We start from the raw sequence: 18545 nt of genomic DNA on the forward strand, positions 1-18545 counted from the left end.
TGATACCTCACACTCACTCGATCTTTGTGACCGTCCCCACCTCCCATCAAGGCTCATGTTCTACTGCTAATGTCTTCCCCACTCACTCTCACCAACCCCAACCCTCGACATCCTTAACACTACATTCCCACTGCACTATCCCCTCATTCAGCACCACCACCCCCGACCTGCACCAAAAGTAACAGCTGTTCCACCCATGTTCATTTCCCTTAGTACCTGCCTCTATTGCATTCTGGGAGGTAAACAACACCCCAGTGGGGCAGAAAGACTCAGGACAGGTATTGGGCTGCCCAACATTCAGCTGCTCACCCTTTATAAGGAGAGCATCCTGACCCTGACCACCCTGAGCAGCTTGTGCCCTTGACTTACAGTGGCCTCCTGACCGAAGACTGGCCCCAGTCATTAATGTGTCAAGTTGCTTGGCTTTGTATCTGCACTAAATGGCATGGAATCACTAAAACACCGAGCGCAGAAGGAGATCATTTGGCCCATCATGCCTGCACTGGTTCTGTTATCTGATGCCAATCTCTTGCCTTTTCCTCCATATCCCTGCACACCATTACTCCAAATAAACATCCGATGTCCTGTTGAATGCCTCAGTTGAACTTGACTCCACCACGTTCCCAGGCAGTGCATTTCATACCAGCAACAAAAAGCATACCTGCACCTGGTGAAGCCATTCAAACAGGACTACTTGCATGCTAAATAGCATAAGCAGCAAGTGATGGACAGAGGTAGGCAATCCCACAACCAACGGATCATGTCTAGGCTCTGCAGTCCTGCAACATCAAGTCGTGAATCGTGATGGACAATTAAGTAACTCACTGGAGGAGGAGTGTCCGCGAACATCCCTGTCCTCAATGTTGGAGGAACCCAGCATGTCAGAACAAAAGATAAGGCTGAAGCATTTGCAGCAATCATCAGCCAAACGTGCTGAGTGGATGATCCATCTTGGCCTCCTCTAGTGGTCTCCAGCATCACAGATAACAATCTACAGCCAATCCAATTCATTTCACATGTTAGCAAGAAAATGTTCCCCTCTAAACCACTCACCATTCGGAGTTGAAAATATATCACCGTCCCTTCACTGTCGCTGGGTCACAATCCTGGAATTCCTTCCCTGACAGCATTGTGTGTCTACCTGCAGCATTTGGACTGCAGTGGTTCAAGAAGGCAGCTCTGCAGCACCTTCTCAAGAGTAACTAGGGATGGCAATACACGTTGGCCCAGCCAGTGGCGCCCATGTCCCATGAGTGAATTTAAAAAAAGCCCAAACCCCTCGCTGTGTTTTTTTTCTCAGATAAACCTCACTGCATTTGCAAATCACTTTAACTGGCAATAGAGCAGTATTGTGAGAATGGTACCTCTGGCTGAGGGGGTAAAGTGCCAAAAGGCAAGGCCAGGCAATACAAGGGAGTGAGGTTGTGAATATCCAGATTTGCTCAGAGTGAGTGAGGGTGTGGGAGCAAATGAATAGACTGGGGTCCAGTCCATGAGCTTGGGGTGTGTCCCTGAGCACACAGTGTCCTTACTGCAGTGTTACAATAAGAGTTACCGGTGCTGTATGAGGTGCAGAAGTGTCCTGCAAATGATTTGGAAATGTGCCATGAGGATTCTTGGATACTCACATGTCAGATGCCAATGCCTCTGGGTATGTGTTTAGTGCCCATGGAGTGTGTCCTGAGATGCTCGTGCCTGGTGCCCAGCATGAAGGTCCTTTGGATCAAGTGGTGAGCTGAAATCACCAGGAGAGATAGCGTCTGAGTTCCGTGTTGGGGATTCGTGATGTCCAGCCTGTTCGATCAGGTAGAAATCTGAATACCAATGAGATTAGTTGTGGTGTCAGTTTGTTTTTTTATTCAGTTGTGGGATGTGGATGTCACTGTCTAGGTTGGCACACCCCAAGCCTATTGCTAACTGCCCAGAGAGGCAGTTAAGAGCCAATCACATTGCTGTGGGTCACAAATCGCATGTAGGTCAGACCAAGATTGCAGTTTCTTTCCCTAAAGGACATGACTGAACCAGATGGGTTTCTTCTGACAATGAACGCATGGTCATCATTAGATATTTATTGAATTCAAATTCCACCATCTGGCATGGCAGGATTTGAACCAGAATTCTCAGAGTCTCTGGATTAATAGTCTAGTGATAATACCACTAGGTCATCAGCTCACTTATTACCCATCTCTAGTTGCCCCTTGAGAAAGTGGGGATGAGCTGCTTTCTTTAACTGCTGCAGTCTATGTGCTGTAGGTTGACCTACAATGCCCTTAGTGAGGGAATTCCAGGATTGTGACCCAGTGACAGTGAAGGAACGATGATATATTTCTAAGTTAGGATGGTGAGTGGCTTGGAGGGGAACTTGCAGGTGATGGTGTTCTCATGTTCCCTCGCATAATTTGAAAAAATCCTCTTTGGCTGCACCCTTAATAAAATCTCCAGCTAAAATATGGTTTACTTCTTGGAATGTTTGCTTTTCTAAAAGCCTTGAAGTTGTTCAAACGAACACCTACTGTTAAATTCATCCTTCAAATCTTCTTAGTTTTGTCTTTTATTGCCTTAATTATAATCTGTGATAGATGTACTGATACACACAATCTATAATTTATGCTACCATGACCACATTACGAGTTATTTTTAATTACTGGCCTTACAGAGCATATTCACAGTAGTGGCAATGTTCATTTTGAGTCACGTGAATTCTCTTCTCAATCCCCGTCCCTCCTTCTATGTCTGATCTTGGCAGCTTTTTTTTCTCAGTGGTTGCAAATTGCACTTCTGGAGACTTTAATTACTCCCACAGAGCAGACCTCCTCTGAAATCTCTGCCTCTTCCCAGTGTGGCTAGCCTTGACTGTCATCCTCAGCCTCAGTGTTACCCATGCTCCTCTCATCAGCTCTGATGTGAAGGTCTTCAAACAGGAGTTGGACTTTCCCTGCTGCTGCTCCAGTTGCTGTCGGTTTCGGTGTTTCAGCTGCAGACTCTCCCTCACTGCCTTCTGAAAGTGCTAGTCCTATTGAAACCATAAAATAACAACTTCAAATTAATTTCTCTTCAGAGTCGAACAAAATTTGAAACCGGGAGAAAGTGAGGTCTGCAGATGCTGGAGATCAGAGTCGAGAATGTGGTGCTGGAAACCACCCTTTTGAGTTATCAGTGGTACAGACAGAGTTTAACAAGAAACATAGAAACTAGGAGTGGGAGTAGGCCATTCGACCCTTCGAGTTTGCTCCACTGTTCAATATGATCCTGGCTGATCATCCAACTCCATCCCCGTTCCTACTTTCTCCTCATGCCCTTGGATCCTTTCAACCCTGAGAATTATATCTAACTCCTTCATGCAATCATTCAATATTTTGGCCTCAATTGTTTTCTGTGGCAGACAATTCCACAGGCTCACCATTCTCTGGGTCATTTCTCCTCATCTCAGTCCTAAATACATTAAACTGTGGTCCCTGTTAATACTGTCACACACAACATCAGTGGTACATTGGTAAAAACAATCTGCAAAATCTTCACAGATGGAATTTAAGGCGGCAAAATATGAGGCTATGCATTTTGGCAGGAAGAACAGAGGAGCTGAATATTATTTAGGTGGTGAAAGACTGAAGAAAGCTGCAGCACAGTTGGATTTGGCAGTCCTCATGCATTAATCACTAAAAGCTAGCATCCAGGTTAAGTGGGTCATAGGAAAAGCAAATGGAATGTTGGCCTTTATTTCAAAGAAAATGGAATATAAAAATAAAAAAGTCTTGCTAAGACTACATAAGGCACCAGTTAGATCAGAGCTGGAACACTGTGGACAGGTTTAGTCCCTTAATTAGAGGAAAGATATATTGACTTTGGAGACAGGCCAGGGAATGTTCACTCGGTTGATCTAAGCACAGAGGGATTGTTTTATGAGGAGATACTGAGTAACATTGGCTTGCATTCATTGGAGCTTGGAAGAATAATCAGCAAGCTTATTGAAATATACAAGATTCTTCAAGAGCATAAGACTAAATGCAGAAAGGTTGTGTCCCTGTGTAGGACAGTGTAGGAGCAAAGGGCATAATTCAGAGTAAGGAGTTCTCTGTTTAGGGCACAGATGAGGAGGAATTTCTTCTCTTGCGGGTAGTGAATCTGTGGAATTTTGATTGCAGGGGGTTTGGAAGTTGGTTTGTAATAAAAGCTCATTGCATTCTTCAATACCACATGATCCACATCTCCTATTTACGTGTAAAGAACAAATAACAGTATCACAGTGTGATAGCTGTAGGTCATCAGTATATCTTACCAGTACATATCAGTGATCGTAAGTGATGGCAATACTGGACCAGCTAGATCCCAGAATGAAACTTCACTTGACAGATCATATGTTTAATTTTGGCATTTAATTCCCATGGTCACTGAAATGTATTGATACAAAACTGCAGATGGTTTTTTTAATAACAGAACGTAAGTTTATTATTAAAAAATAAGAAAATAAAATTATCTTTTATTTATGTGGATATGTGGAAATAAGTTAGAAAGATCCTAACACAAACATCAAAAGAAAGTTTTAACTTGTTTCCTAACATGACCCATGAAATAATTTACTGTTAAGAAATATCATTGCTATCTCAGCCTGTCAAATCTTTGATGTGGAGGTGCTGTTGAACTGGATTGGACAAAGTCAGAACACCAGGTTATAGTCCAACAGAGTTATTTAAAATCACAAGCTTTCGGAGCACTGCTCCTTTGTCAGGTGATGAAAGAGCAGCGCTCCAAAAGTTTGTGATTTTATACAAACCTGGTTTATTTAAGGTCCACCTGTCTTGGTTACACCAGTAGATCGTAAGGCCATTGCTTAGTAACCTGTTTGCTCAATTGGGCAAAGCTTAAGAGGCCATCAACAATAACTCCATGGAGGAAGGTTAGATTAGTCATGTGACATGGTGTCGTGTGACTTCTGACTTTGTTAAATCTTTGCTAAACTGGCACTTTCTAACTTCTTTTCCTTGCATTGCTGAGACCTTTTTTGTTATGATTCCTTCATTCTTTACAGTTTTAACGACTTGAAGATTTTTGTGGCGCAGAAACTCCTAAAACTTGAAAAGAATTTCTGCTGAATAGACTGGTTCCTCTGAACAGGGAAAATATCTACTCTGAAATTGTCTGCTTTCTCTCTCAGTTTATTGTAGTTAAAGATTTGAAATGATCTGCATAAATGTCATTTTAAAGTCCAAACTCCAAAAATGATATGATATCATACATGTATATCACAGAGGTCAGGGAAGGTGCTATATAAACAGTCTTTTTAAACTATTCTTTAACATTGTCTAAAAAAAGTGACATTGCTCTACATTATAATCTAACCTTCCTGCATCGAGTTATTGTTGATGTCCTCTTTAAAAGCTTCGCCCAATTGAGCAAACAGTTTGCAAAGCAATGGCCTTACAATCTACTGGTGTAACCAAGACAGGTGGACCTTAAATAAACCAGGTTTGTATAAAATCACAAACTTTTGGAGCGCTGCTCTTTCATCACCTGACAAAGGAGCACCACTCCGAAAGCTTGTGATTTTAAATAACTCTGTTGGACTATAACCTGGTGTTCTGACTTTGTCCAATCCAGTTCAACAGCACCTCCACATCAAAGATTTGACAGGCTGAGATAGCACTGATATTTCTTAACAGTAAATTATTTCATGGGTCGTGTTAGGAAACAAGTTAAAACTTTCTTTTGATGTTTGTGTTAGGATCTTTCTAACTTATTTCCACATATCCACATAAATAAAAGATAATTTTATTTTCTTATTTTTTAATAATAAACTTATGTTCTGTTATTTAAAAAAACATCTGCAGTTTTGTATCAATACATTTCAGTGACCATGGGAATTAAATGCCAAAATTAAACATATGATCTGTCAAGTGAAGTTTCATTCTGGGATCTAGCTGGTCCAGTATTGCCATCACTTACGATCACTGATATGTACTGGTAAGATATACTGATGACCTACAGCTATCACACTGTGATACTGTTATTTGTTGAAAAGGAATGGTCTCATGATCTTCTGGTGTAACCAAGACAGATGGACTGCTATCAGCAATTGGTACACTGCTACAGAGTTGTCATATAGGGGTGGCACAGTGGTTAGCACTGCTGCCTCACAGCACCTGGGTCCCAGGTTCGATTCCAACCTCAGGCAACTGTCTGTGTGGCGTTTGCACATTCTCCCTGTGTCTGTGTGGGCTTCCTCTAGGTGCTCTGGTTTCCTCCCACAATCCAAAGATGTGCAAGCCAGGTGAATTAGCCTTAGTGTTAGGTGCATTAGTCAGAGGGAAAATGGGTCTGGGTGGGTTACTCTTCGGAGGGTTAGCGTGGACTGGTTGGGCGGAAGGGCCTGTTTCCACACTGTAGGGAATCTAATCTAATATACCAATCGAGTGGCAATACAGAGAGAGATCTGGATAAACCCAGATCACACTTGGAACACAGGATCAGAACAAATCAGAGCAGGGGTACTATTGAACAACAGCCAAAACAGAAGTTGCTGGAAAAGCTCAGCAAGTCTGGCAGCATATAAACCAACATTTTCCTAGCTACCATCAGTTCTGAGGGTCACCGGACCTGAAACATTAACTCTGATTTCTCTCCACAGATGCTGCCAGACCTGCCAAGCTTTTCCAGCAAGTTCTGTGTTTGTTCCTGATTTACCACATCTGCAGTTCTTTTGATTTTTTTCAGGGAGACTATTGACCCTGCTGGTCAGTGAGGTCATGGATCACCCTTTCAGAACCAGGGGGGGGGCACTGTCTAAGGATACGGAGTCGGTCAGTTAGGACTGAGATGGGGAGAAATTTCTTCACCCAGAGAGAGAGGACTCTGCGGGATTCTCTGCCACAGAAAGTGTTTCAGGCCAAAACATTGAATGTTTTCAAGAAGGAGTCAGATATTATTCTTAGGGCTCAAGGGATCAAAGGATATGGAGAAAAAGCAGGAAGAAGGTACTGAGTAGGATGATCAGCCATAATCAGGAATAAACTCGAAGGGTTAAATGGCCTATTTCTCTTCCAATTTTCTATGTTTCTATATTTAAACATTAGTAATTTAGTATTTTGGATAACTGTTAAGGCAACCACCCATCATCAGTATCAAAACTATTTTGTTTCTCTTAAAGGGAGAGACCTGGGCTATATTACCATACCTCGGATCTCCTGGATTCTAGTTCTTTGTCCCTCATGCACTCAGAAAAAGCAGGCTATGTGAGTAATGAGCTATTATTGCTGAGCAAACTGCCTTTTGGACCATGAGTACGCAAACATACATGAATACTCAAAAACTATTGCCAGCAGACATTAATTGCAATCTGCCCTTCCTTTGCATGCAAAAAATTGAGGCCAATTGTCACTGTGAGATTTTCCAGCAGTCCAAACCTCCCCAATCCTTCGGCTGTATTCCCCCCTCCCACGCAACATTGGCCAGGCATCTTTCACTAGATTTTCTGACAAAGGATGTTGCCAGGGTTGGAGGGTATGAGCTATAGGGAGAGGCTGAATAGGCTGGGATTGTTTTCCCTGGAGCGTCAGAGGCTGAGGGGTGACCTTATAGATGTTTATCAAATCGTGAGGTGCATAGGTGAATAGCCAAGGTCTTTTCCCAAAGGTAACAGAGTCGAAAACTAGAGGGCATAGGTTGAAGGTGAGAGCTGAAAGATTTAAAAGAGACCTAAGGGACAACGTTTTCATGCAGATGATGGTGTGCGTATGGAATGAGCTGCCAGAGGAAGTGGTGGAGGCTGGTACAATTGCAACATTTAAGAGGCATCTGGATGGGTATATGAATAGGAAGTGTTCAGAGGGATATAGGCTAAATGGCATTTTCAAAGACCCATCCCACCCTGGCAATGTTTTTCTACAACCTCTACCATCGGGGAGAAGGTACAGAAGCCTGAACACACGCACCAGCCGGTTTCCAAACAGTTTCTACACTGCTATTATTAGAATACTGAATTGATTCAAAAACTCTGAACATTCGCCTGTACCTGTGTTTTGTTTTTGCTGCTGTTTGCCTATTATTTACTTACCTATGCTACTTAACTCTGTGATCTGCCTGTATTGCTCACAAGACAAAGCTTTTCACTGTGCCTCGGTACACGTGACAATCAATCCAATTCAATTCAATTCAAATACGGGAGCAGATTATGTTGGGATATCTGGTCAGACGGGACTGGTTGGACCGCAGGGTCTGTTTCCATGCTGTACATCTCTATGACTCTATGACTGTATTTGCCATCTAGCCTGGTCCACTTTATAATAGGAGAAAGTGAGGACTGCAGATGCTGGAGATCAGAGCTGAAAATGTGTTGCTGGAAAAGCGCAGCAGGTCAGGCAGCATCCAAGGAGCAGCAGAATCGACGTTTTGGGCATGAGCCCTTCTTCAGGAATGAGGAAGGTGTGCCCAGCAGGCTAAGATAAAAGGTAGGGAGGAGGGACTTGGGGGCGGGGTGTTGGAAATGTGATAGATGGAAGGACATTACAGTTATTGCAAACAACCCTTTAGATTAGATTCCATTCCCTACAGTGTGGAAACACGCCCTTCGGCCCAACATGTCCACACCGACCCTCCGAAGAGTAACCCAGCCAGACCCATTACCCCACATTTAACCCTGACTAATGCACCTCACATTATGGGCAATTTATCATGGCCAATTCACCTAACCTGCACATTTTTGGACTGTGGGAGGAAACCGGAGCACCCGGAGGAAACCCAGACAGACACGGGGAGAATGTACAAACTCCACACAGTCAGTCGCCTGAGGCGGGAATTGAACCCGGGTCTCTGGTGCTGTGAGGCAGCAGTGCTAACCACTGTGCCACAGTGCCACCCACAAGATGAGGCGCTCTTCCTCCAGCCGCTGTGTTGCTATGGTCTGGCGATGGAGGAGTCCAAGGACCTGCATGTCCTTGGTGGAGTGGGAGGGGGAGTTGAAGTGTTGAGCCACGGGGTGGTTAGGTTGGTTGGTCTGGGTGTCACAGAGGTGGTCTCTATTTTACTAGAGAGAGAGAGAGAGAGAGACCAGAAACAGAAACTTCTCCCAGCGTTGAATTGGGGAGTGAGTTAGAGCTTGGCCTGGAGTTGGGAAAGGATCCCTGCAATCTGAAAGGACTGAGAGATTAAAAGAAGGGAGCTTTCCTTGGCCGGTGGCAACAGACTAGTTCCTGCCTGGCAAGGAGCCGGAACTGTTTTTGAGCCACAATCCTGACAAAGAGAGTGGGGATTGAAACCACGTCGAGGAAACCCAGGCTTGCCAACTCCAGTTGGCTGTACTCCTGGAGCATTTGTCACGTGAGTTGCTGTCTGCAACCTTTCCTCCTGGTCAACCAGTTCCAATGACTAACAAACTAAACAGTTCAACTTTTCTTAAGGTGCTGAAGACATTGTTCGTCCTCCTGGCCCTCACTTGCAGAAGTCTCCATGCAGTTGTCCCTCAGTTCCAGGACAATGCTGGATGATTGACAATGCCTGAAGGGCATGAATTGACTTGGGTGAGTCATCCTCGGAAGGAGAATTGATGTGCGTCATCAGCAAAATCACAATGATCTCACTATTCTGTTCCATCGAACAATAGACTTCACTGAAACAAGTGACGATTCACGTGGTGAGACTTGAGGTTATTTTAATGACATGACTCCGTCTTCAGTATTTGGGAGTCCTGCCCTGTCTCCATGTTCTAAGTTCTGTTTCAATGTCTGCAAACCCAATGTGACACACAAGGGGAAAAGGGTGACTTGCCAGCATGCAGAACGCGAAGTGCCTTCCTCCACTTCTCTACCTCCCTCCCCTCCTTTAGGAAGCTCCTTAATAAAGAAGCTCCAGCACTCTGACCATATTATTGGTGGTGTGTCCTAATACTTCCTAATGTGATTTGGTGTCAATCTCTTTACCCTCTGGTGAATACCCTTGGGGTTGGCTTATTGCATTGCTATATAAATGCAAGATGTAGTCGCTTGATCTGTGGAGAAAGATCAATGGAGGCCAGGTCTTTGAATATATTCGAGTTCGAGGTAGATTGATTTTTGTTGGGTGTGGGAGTCAAGGGTTGTGTGGTTCAGACGGGAAAGTGTAATTGTGGTCACAATCAAATCAGCCATGGTTTAATGAAATGACGGAGCAGGCTCCCGATAATTGTTAGTAATTAAGGGGAGGCAATGGCGTAATAGTAATATCACTGGGTTACCAATCCAGAGCCTGAGTCTAATGTTTGAAGACTTGAGTTCAAATCCCACCAGATGGTTAAATGTGAATTCAATAAAAAAATCTGGAATTAAAAATGCCACAGGGACTTCGTAACTGCTGTTGATTGTCGCATCTGGCTCACTCCAGGTGCAGAAAACTGCTGTCCTTTCCTACTGTGGCCTACATGTGACTGCAGACCCACAACAAAGGGGTTCACCCTAATCTGGGTAACTAAGAATGGGTTAGAAAATGCTAGCCCTGCCTGTGATGTTCATATCCCATGAATAAAGAGTAGATTACTTACAGTGTGGAAACAGGCCCTTCGGCCCAACAAGTCCACACCGCCCCGCCGAAGCGCAACCCACCCATACATTTACCCCTTACCTAACACTACGGGCAATTTAGCATGGCCAATTCACCTAACCTACACATCTTTGGACTGTGGGAGGAAACCAGAGCAAACCCACGCAGACACAGGGAGAATGTGCAAACTCCACACAGTCAGTCGCCTGAGGTGGGAATTGAACCCAGGTCTCTGGCGCTGTGAGGCAGCAGTGCTAACCACTGTGCCACCGTGCCGCACAGTATTTTCCTGTGCTTAGAGAATGGATCCAAATTCAATAAAGCAGTTGAGCCATAAACTCTTGTCAAACATCTTGTCACCACAGTTCTATCAGACGCGAGGGCTGCTCTCTTCCTACTTTGGAAATAGACCAAGTCTGACTCAGGATTGGGACACAGCCATCCTCCAACCTCACACCTTTAATGCATTGTCTGATCTGAGATGTCACTTTTTTTTAACATTGATTAAACCTTAAATTTTCTCAGGGCTGTGACTTGAAAGAAATTCTGAGTTTTGCATATTAAACAATTGAAACTTCCATCCCCATTTTAAGTTATTAAAAACTTAACAGCAATCTAGTTTTATTCAATACATGACATCAATTGTATGACACTTTGATCTTTTGCTATAAATTCTGTGTCCTATGATCCTGTCCCACTAGCTACCTGATGAAGGAACAATGCTCCGAAAGCTTGTAATTCCAAATAAACCGTTGGACTGTTGTATAACCTGGTGTTGTGTGATTTTTTTAAACTTTGTTCACCCCAGTTCAATACCGGGACTTCCACATCATGGCTTTCATTAGAGAGAGAGACTGGTGGTGGTTTAAACCTGAGGGTGACCATGCGTCAGTTGAGGGGACAAGGTTGAGAAGGGGAGTACTTCATGGTAACCCTGGCTGGTGTGGGAATTAAATTCTTGGTTCACTCTGCAATACAAACTCACCATCCAGCCAACTGAGCTAACCAACTCCCTTAATATACCTGCAATATGGAATGATCACTCAAAAGCATGAAGGGCAAAAAAGTAAAAAAGAAGTTGCATTGATTTAGAGTCTTTTACATAATTCCAACACACAACACATCCAATGAAAAGCTTTCGAAGTGATGTCATTGCTGTGATGGAGGGAATGCAGAAACCAGTTTGCACACAGAAAGTTCCCAAATAGCGGCAATGTGATAATGACCAAATTATGGGATATGAAGTTGAGGGTTGAATATTAGTCCTGGGAGACCAGACAGAACTAATTTATTCTTTTGGAAATGGTGCCATGGTAGAGGACTTGGGGTTAGCATCTCACCCAGAAGGAGGTATCTCCAGCACTCCCCCAGGACCACTCGCTGTGGCATGACCGAAAGGTTGTGCCTCCGAGAGATTTCTGAGAGGAATTTTGAGCACTGTGGTGTTTGGGAGTATTGTTTCCCACTTGAAACATCACATTTCAAATGAGCAAATATGGGAGTCCAGATGAACAACTTCCTTCCTATTGAGGTAACTACCCGCAGCCTTTGGGACCCTGGGGCAACCTTGTGATGATGCCACAGCGCTACTCCTCATTGAGAATAGATAGCACTGTATGGGCGGAATTGGTTGAACAAGACAGGAAAACGTAGAAAGAGAAGAACACACAAAGAAAACATGTGGAGTAGGCTAACCAACAGGATGAGAGAATTGACTTTATGGAATAATCTTTCAATAATGTAATAGTACAGCTAGTGCCTGGTATATCTCTGAGCCCCATGTAGAACATAGAACTGTACAGCACAGGAACAGGCCCTTTGGCCAACAATGTTGTGCCAAATATGATACCAAATTACATTAATTCTGACTGTCAACCTCAAGTATGCACCTCATAATTTTACAGACTTCTATCTAGACTTGGGCGGCACTGCTGCCTCACAGCACCAGGGTCCCAGGTTTGATTCCAGCTTCAGGTAACTGTCTGTGTGGAGTTTGCACATTCTCCCCGTGTCTGCGTGGGTTTCCTCCGGGTGCTCCGGCTACCTCCCACAGTCCAAAGATGTGCTGGTCAGGTGAATTGGCCATGATAATTGGTGATGAAGGGCTTTTGCCCGAAACGTCGATTTTCCTGTTCCTCAGATGCTGTCTGAACTGCTGTGCTTTTCCAGCACCACTCTAATCTAAACCATGATAAATTGCCCATAGTGTTAGATGCATTAGTCAAAGGGGGGGGTGGATTACTCTTTGGAAAACCGGTTGGGCCTAAGGGCCTGTTTCCACACTATAGGGAATCTAATCTAATCAAGTTTCCCCTCAGCCTCCTCCGCTCCAGTGAAAACAACCCGAGTGTTTTCTACCCTCTCCTTATAGCTCATTTCCTCTAATCCAGGCAGCGTCCTGGGAAACCTCTTCTGCACCCTCTGTGAAGCCTCCATATCCCTCCTGTAATGTGGCGACCAGAATTCAATGCGATACTCTAAGTGTGACCTAACCAAAGTCCGATAAAGCTGCAACATGACATCCTGACTCTTGTGTTCCATACCCTGACCAATAAAGGCAAGCATGCCATACGCCTTCTTTACCACCCTATCTACTTGTGTGGCCACTCTCAGGGAGCTATGGACTTGAACCCCAAGATCTCTCTGCATATCAATTTTATTCAGGGTCCTGCCATTAACAATATATTTTTCCTGAACATTTGAGTTCCCAAAGTGCAGTACCTCACATTTACCTGGATTAAACTCCATCATCCATTTCTCTGCCTTTATCTGCAACTGGTCGCTATCCCACTGCATCATTTGACAAGCTTCTACACTATCCACAACTCCACCAATATTTGTATCATCTGTAATTTATATATATCACAAACAGCAGAGGTCCCAGTACAGATCCGTGTGGAAGACCATCAATTTCAGACCCCCAGCCGGAAAAAACATTCTTCCACCACTACCCTTTGTCTTCTATGGGCAAGCCAATTCTGAATCCATGTGGCCAAGTCACCGTGAATCCCATGTATCTTAATCTTCTGGATGAGCCTACCATGAGGGAACCTTGTTGAAAGCCTTCTCAAATCCATGTAGACAATATCCACTGCTCTACCCTCATCGATCACCGTTGTCACCTCCTTGAAAATTTCAATCAAATTAGTAAGACATGATCTACCGCGCACAAAGCCATGCTGACTGTCCCTAAATAGGCCATTCTTTTCTAAATGCACGTAAATTCTATCCCTAAGATAGCTGTCTAGCCACTCATTGGTCTATAGTTTTTTTCTGGACTGTTGCTATTTTCTTTCATGAATAGAGGAACAACATTAACTATTTGCCATATATTGTAGGATTTGGTCTTAACACGCAATAGTAGTGTGTAAAGAAGTCCAATTCTGAAGACAGTGCTTGACTCTGCCTTTTCCTTGAACCTGACTCATGAATATCGGTATAAAAGCACATGACAAATGATTATTCCCCTCCCTTGCCTGACTTTACCACTTCCCCAGGAGAAAGTGAGGGCTGCACTTGCTGGGGTCAGAGTCGAGAGTGTGGTGTTGGAAAAGCACAGCTGGTCAGGCAGCATCCAAGGAGCAGGAGAATCAACGTTTCGAGCATAATTGAAGGGTTTATGCTCCTCCGATGCTGCCTGACTGGCTGTGCTTTTCCAGCACGACACGTTTTGACTTTACCTCTTCCCCAGTCAGGTTAAGTGAAGTGGGTACCACAGCCATTCTTTGACAAGTGAATACGCCCTGGCTCCTGCCATTCAAGCAGTGACAACGCTTTATCAGACTCACATTGGCTGCAAACCGCATTGGGACAGGTGCTAACAAAATGCAATACATTCCACATTGAGATAATTATTAAATCTGAGCATAGTCTATGGCACTTGCAGTCTGTCCTGATGTAACAATGAGCTTAAAGATGTGTTATTACAGGAAATGAATTTTACGCTTTTTTTTTGCCAAATCATAAATATTACTTACAAGCTTGAGTTCAGCAGGAGAGACAAACCTTTGATTTAATTTCCCCTGAGTAATTTGCTAGATTCTATTAATGTGTTTGCACATGTATAACTGAGCTTGTCAGAACACAAACCCAATCACACACATTCTATATGAGAACCCCGACGAATCTTCTTCGAACACAATGCACACTAATCTGGTAACAGCTAAAATTCCTTCTTAAATAAAGATTATGATTAAAACCCTGTCCTACAAGCTTTGATGATGAAAGGATCTGACAGGGAAGCTGTGGGAGTAGACCAAAACTGGAGTCCATACAAGACAGAAAAATGAGTAATAAATCAGTTAGGTATGCAGCAGAAATATCTCACTGCAGAGATGGTGAGAAAGTGGAACACCATGGCACAGGGAGTGGTTGAGGTGAATAATTTTGATACATTTGGGGAGGAGGGAATCAGATAAGGACAAGAGAGAGAAAGGAATAGAAAAGAGTGGCATTGAGGGAGTGGGAGGGGATAAAGGGGAAAGACACTCATAGAGTCATAGAGCTGTAATGCACGGAAACAGACCCTTCGGTCCAACTCACCCATGCTGACCAGATATTCTAAATTAATCTCGTCCCATTTACCAGCATTTGGCCCGATTCAAATACCATCCAGATGCCTTCTAAATGCTGTAATTGCGCCCACCTCCACCACTTCCTCTGGCAGCTCGATATTACATGCACCACCCTCTGTGTGAAAACATTGCCGCATAGGCCCCAGTTAAATCTTACCCCTGTCACCTTAAAACAATGCTCTCTAGTTCTGGACTCCCCCATCCCAGGTAAGAGACTTTTCTATTCATCTCATCCATGCCCCTCAGGATTTTATAAACCTCTATAAGGTCCATCCCTCAGTCTCCAATGCTCCAGGGAGAACAGCCCCAGCCTATTCAGCCTCTCCCGGCAACAGCTTTGTAAATCTTTTTCTGAACCCTTTCAAATTTCACAACACCTTTGCTATAGTGCTCATCTGAAACGTTACCACTGGTGTGGATCTCATTGAGTTAAGTAGTCTGTTTTGATTTATAAGTACTTTGTGACAGTGGAAATTTCAACTTTCAAGTTCACGCTGCTGATCAGTGAGGAAGTAGTGAGGGAAGGGAGAGAGGCATCATTGGGTGAAAATAACACAGGGATGCTGTTTACCCTTTCTGCTGCCACAGATTCCCCAATTTTGACAACCATTTGTTTTAGTGCTGGATGGTACTCCTTGAGGCCAAACTTGGCAAAACATAAAATACAGCTGCAATCCTTCATTCAGTTCATTCACGCACAGGATATGAGCATCATTGACAAGACCAACTTTTATACCCAGCCCGAATTCACTAAGGAGAGAGTGGCGATGAACCATCTCCTGGGCAACTGAGTGACTTGTCCAGCCATTTCAGAGAGCCCTTACATAGACAGATAGAAAATAGGAGCGGGGGGCCATTTGGCTCTTTGTGCTCACTCTGCCATTCAAGATGATCATGGCTGACCATCCAACTCAGTCCCCTGTTCCCACATTCTCCCCATATTCTTTGATCCCTTTAGCCCTAAGAGCCATATCTAACTCCTTCTTGAAAGCATTCAATGGTTTGACCTCAACTGCATTTTGTAGCAGAGAATCCCACAGCCTCACCATTCTCTGGCTGAAGAAATTCATCCTTAGCTCAGCCTTAAATGACCTTTCCCATATCCTTAAACTGTGACTCTGGTTCTGGATTCCCCGGTCAGTGGGCACAAACTTTCCTGCGGTTGCGATATCAAGTTCTATTAGAATTTTATAAGTTTCTATGAGATCCCCCTCATTCTTTTAATTACGTATGAGTGTAATCCTAACCAATTCAGTATCTCTTCATACGTCAGTCCTGCCATCCCAGGAGTCAATCTGGTAAACATTTACTATACTCCCTTCATTGCCAGAACATTTGTCCTCAGACAAGGAGACCAAACCTCACGCAGCATTTCAGGTGTGAGCTCACTAAAGCCCTGCATAATTGCAGCAAGACGTTCCTGCTTCTGTACTTGAATTCTCTCACAATGGAGCCCAACATTCCATTTGCCTTCTCCACCCCATGCTGCGCCTGCAATGCTTACTCTCAGTGGCTGGTGCATGAAGACACCGAGGTCTCTTTGCAATCCTCCTTGCTCAATCTATCATTGTTTAGTCATGCGCGTTGCTGGGGGTGTGGTAAATTCCAAAGAATTCCTTCCACCAACAACATTAGCAACCCAGTCATGTCCTGGGTTACTGTTTTTGATGCAAAGTTTTTATGACAAGTTTATTTAGTTCATTGGTTTGAAAGTTCTAAGCAGCTGTGATAGAATTTGAACTCATGGCTTTTGAAATAATGGTCCCAGTAACATGACAGCGTGGAGGTATTGTGCCATCCGTGTATCTGAGATAATAACTCCAGGTTCAAGTCCCACTCCAGGAGTTAACAGCCATGGAAAATGTATTCATAACATGATCAAGCAAGTTTTCCCGATGAAGGGCTTTTGTCTGTAACGTCCATTTTCCTGCTCCTCAGCTGCTGCCTGATTTGCTGTGCTTTTCCAGTACCACTCTAATCTTGACTCATGGCCAAACGAGTTGACCATCCACTTCGATTGTTGGAATGAATCTGTAACGGAGAATAATAATTTTTCAAGAGACAACACTGGACATACCAATACCTGGTGGTGAGAGCAGGAGAGATTCCTGACCCGTCTTGGAATGGTGCCTTTACCAATACAGTCCATAGCTCAAAGTTGCAACTTGCTTGGAAAAGCAAATGTTGCCATAGCAACTTGGACTCCCTGTGTGATCTCGCGCGCACACCAACATAACAACTAGACTATCGTTCCCGATACCTTATTGATTGGAGAGGCAGAGCTGAAGGGCTAAATGGCCTATTCTCATTTTCTGCATTTGTTCTTCTGATCTTAATTAATGTGAGGAGTTCATTTCAAACTGACCTTCCCGCTCCTCGGATGCTATCTGACCTGCTGTGCTTTTCCGGCTTCACATCTGTTGACTCAGTGCGGTGTGATAATTGGGGAGTGAGAACTGGGGAGGCTGTGTATTATCACCAGACCTATTAATCTGGAAACTCAGATAATGTTCTGTGCACCCGCGTTCGAATTAAACCGTTGTAGATGGTGGAATTTAAATTCATTAAACGTTTGTGAGAAGATTTGTAACTCGGGTGCTCGTTGTTGTGGTTCTGTTCGCCGAGCTGGGAATTTGTGTTGCAGACGTTTCGTCCCCTGTCTTGATGACATCCTCAGTGCTTGGGAACCTCCTGTGAAGCGCTTCTGTGATGTTTCCTCTGGCATTTGTAGTGGTTTGTCTCTGCTGCTTCTGGTTGTCAGTTCCAGCTGTCCGCTGCAGTGGCCGGTATATTGGGACCAGGTGGATGTGCTTATTGATTGAATCTGTGGATGAGTGCCATGCCTCTAGGAATTCCCTGGCTGTTCTCTGTTTGGCTTGTCCTATAATAGTAGTGTTGTCCCAGTCGAACTCATGTTGCTTGTCATCTGCGTGTGTGGCTACTAAGGATAGCTGGTCGTGTCGTTTCGTGGCTAGTGTCCTTTGGGTTGCGGCATGTCCTCATTCCATTGTCTTTCCCTTAGCATCTGTTGATGAAATTGCGCGGGTATCCGTTTTTAGCGAATTTCATCAACAGATGGCTAAGGGAAAGACAACGGAATGAGGTAAGCCGCAACCCAAAGGACTAGCCACACTACCATACATCAAGAGCATTGCGACCACTAGGACTACTGCGACCACTAGGACTCATAACAGCACACAAACTAACAGCCACTCTCAGACAACAACTCACCAGAACGAAGGACCCAATACCCAACATGAGCAAAACCAATGTAGTGTACAAAATCCCATGCAAGGACTGCACAAAACACTGTATAGGACAAACAGGAAGACAGCTAACGATCCGCATCCATGAATACCAACTAGCCATGAAACGACATGACCAGCTATCCTGAGTAGCCACACACGCAGATGACAGGAAACATGAATTCGACTGGGACAACACTACTATTATAGGACAAGCCAAACA

General features: G+C 44.1%; 1 long non-coding RNA gene across 1 annotated transcript in view; it reads right to left on the bottom strand.

Moving 5' to 3' along the window:
- Positions 1–2349: 2349 nt before the first annotated feature.
- Positions 2350–18545, bottom strand: part of LOC122556450 — a 21051-nt gene continuing 4855 nt past the window's right edge. Inside the window, exons 2-3 of the long non-coding RNA XR_006313543.1 lie at positions 16582–17108; positions 2350–3013 (exon numbers count right to left, since the gene is read on the bottom strand). This is a non-coding gene — a long non-coding RNA (uncharacterized LOC122556450). The remainder of the gene's footprint in view (positions 3014–16581; positions 17109–18545) is intronic.

Source organism: Chiloscyllium plagiosum, chromosome 14, assembly GCF_004010195.1.
Source record: "Chiloscyllium plagiosum isolate BGI_BamShark_2017 chromosome 14, ASM401019v2, whole genome shotgun sequence".
Classification (NCBI taxonomy): domain Eukaryota; kingdom Metazoa; phylum Chordata; class Chondrichthyes; order Orectolobiformes; family Hemiscylliidae; genus Chiloscyllium; species Chiloscyllium plagiosum.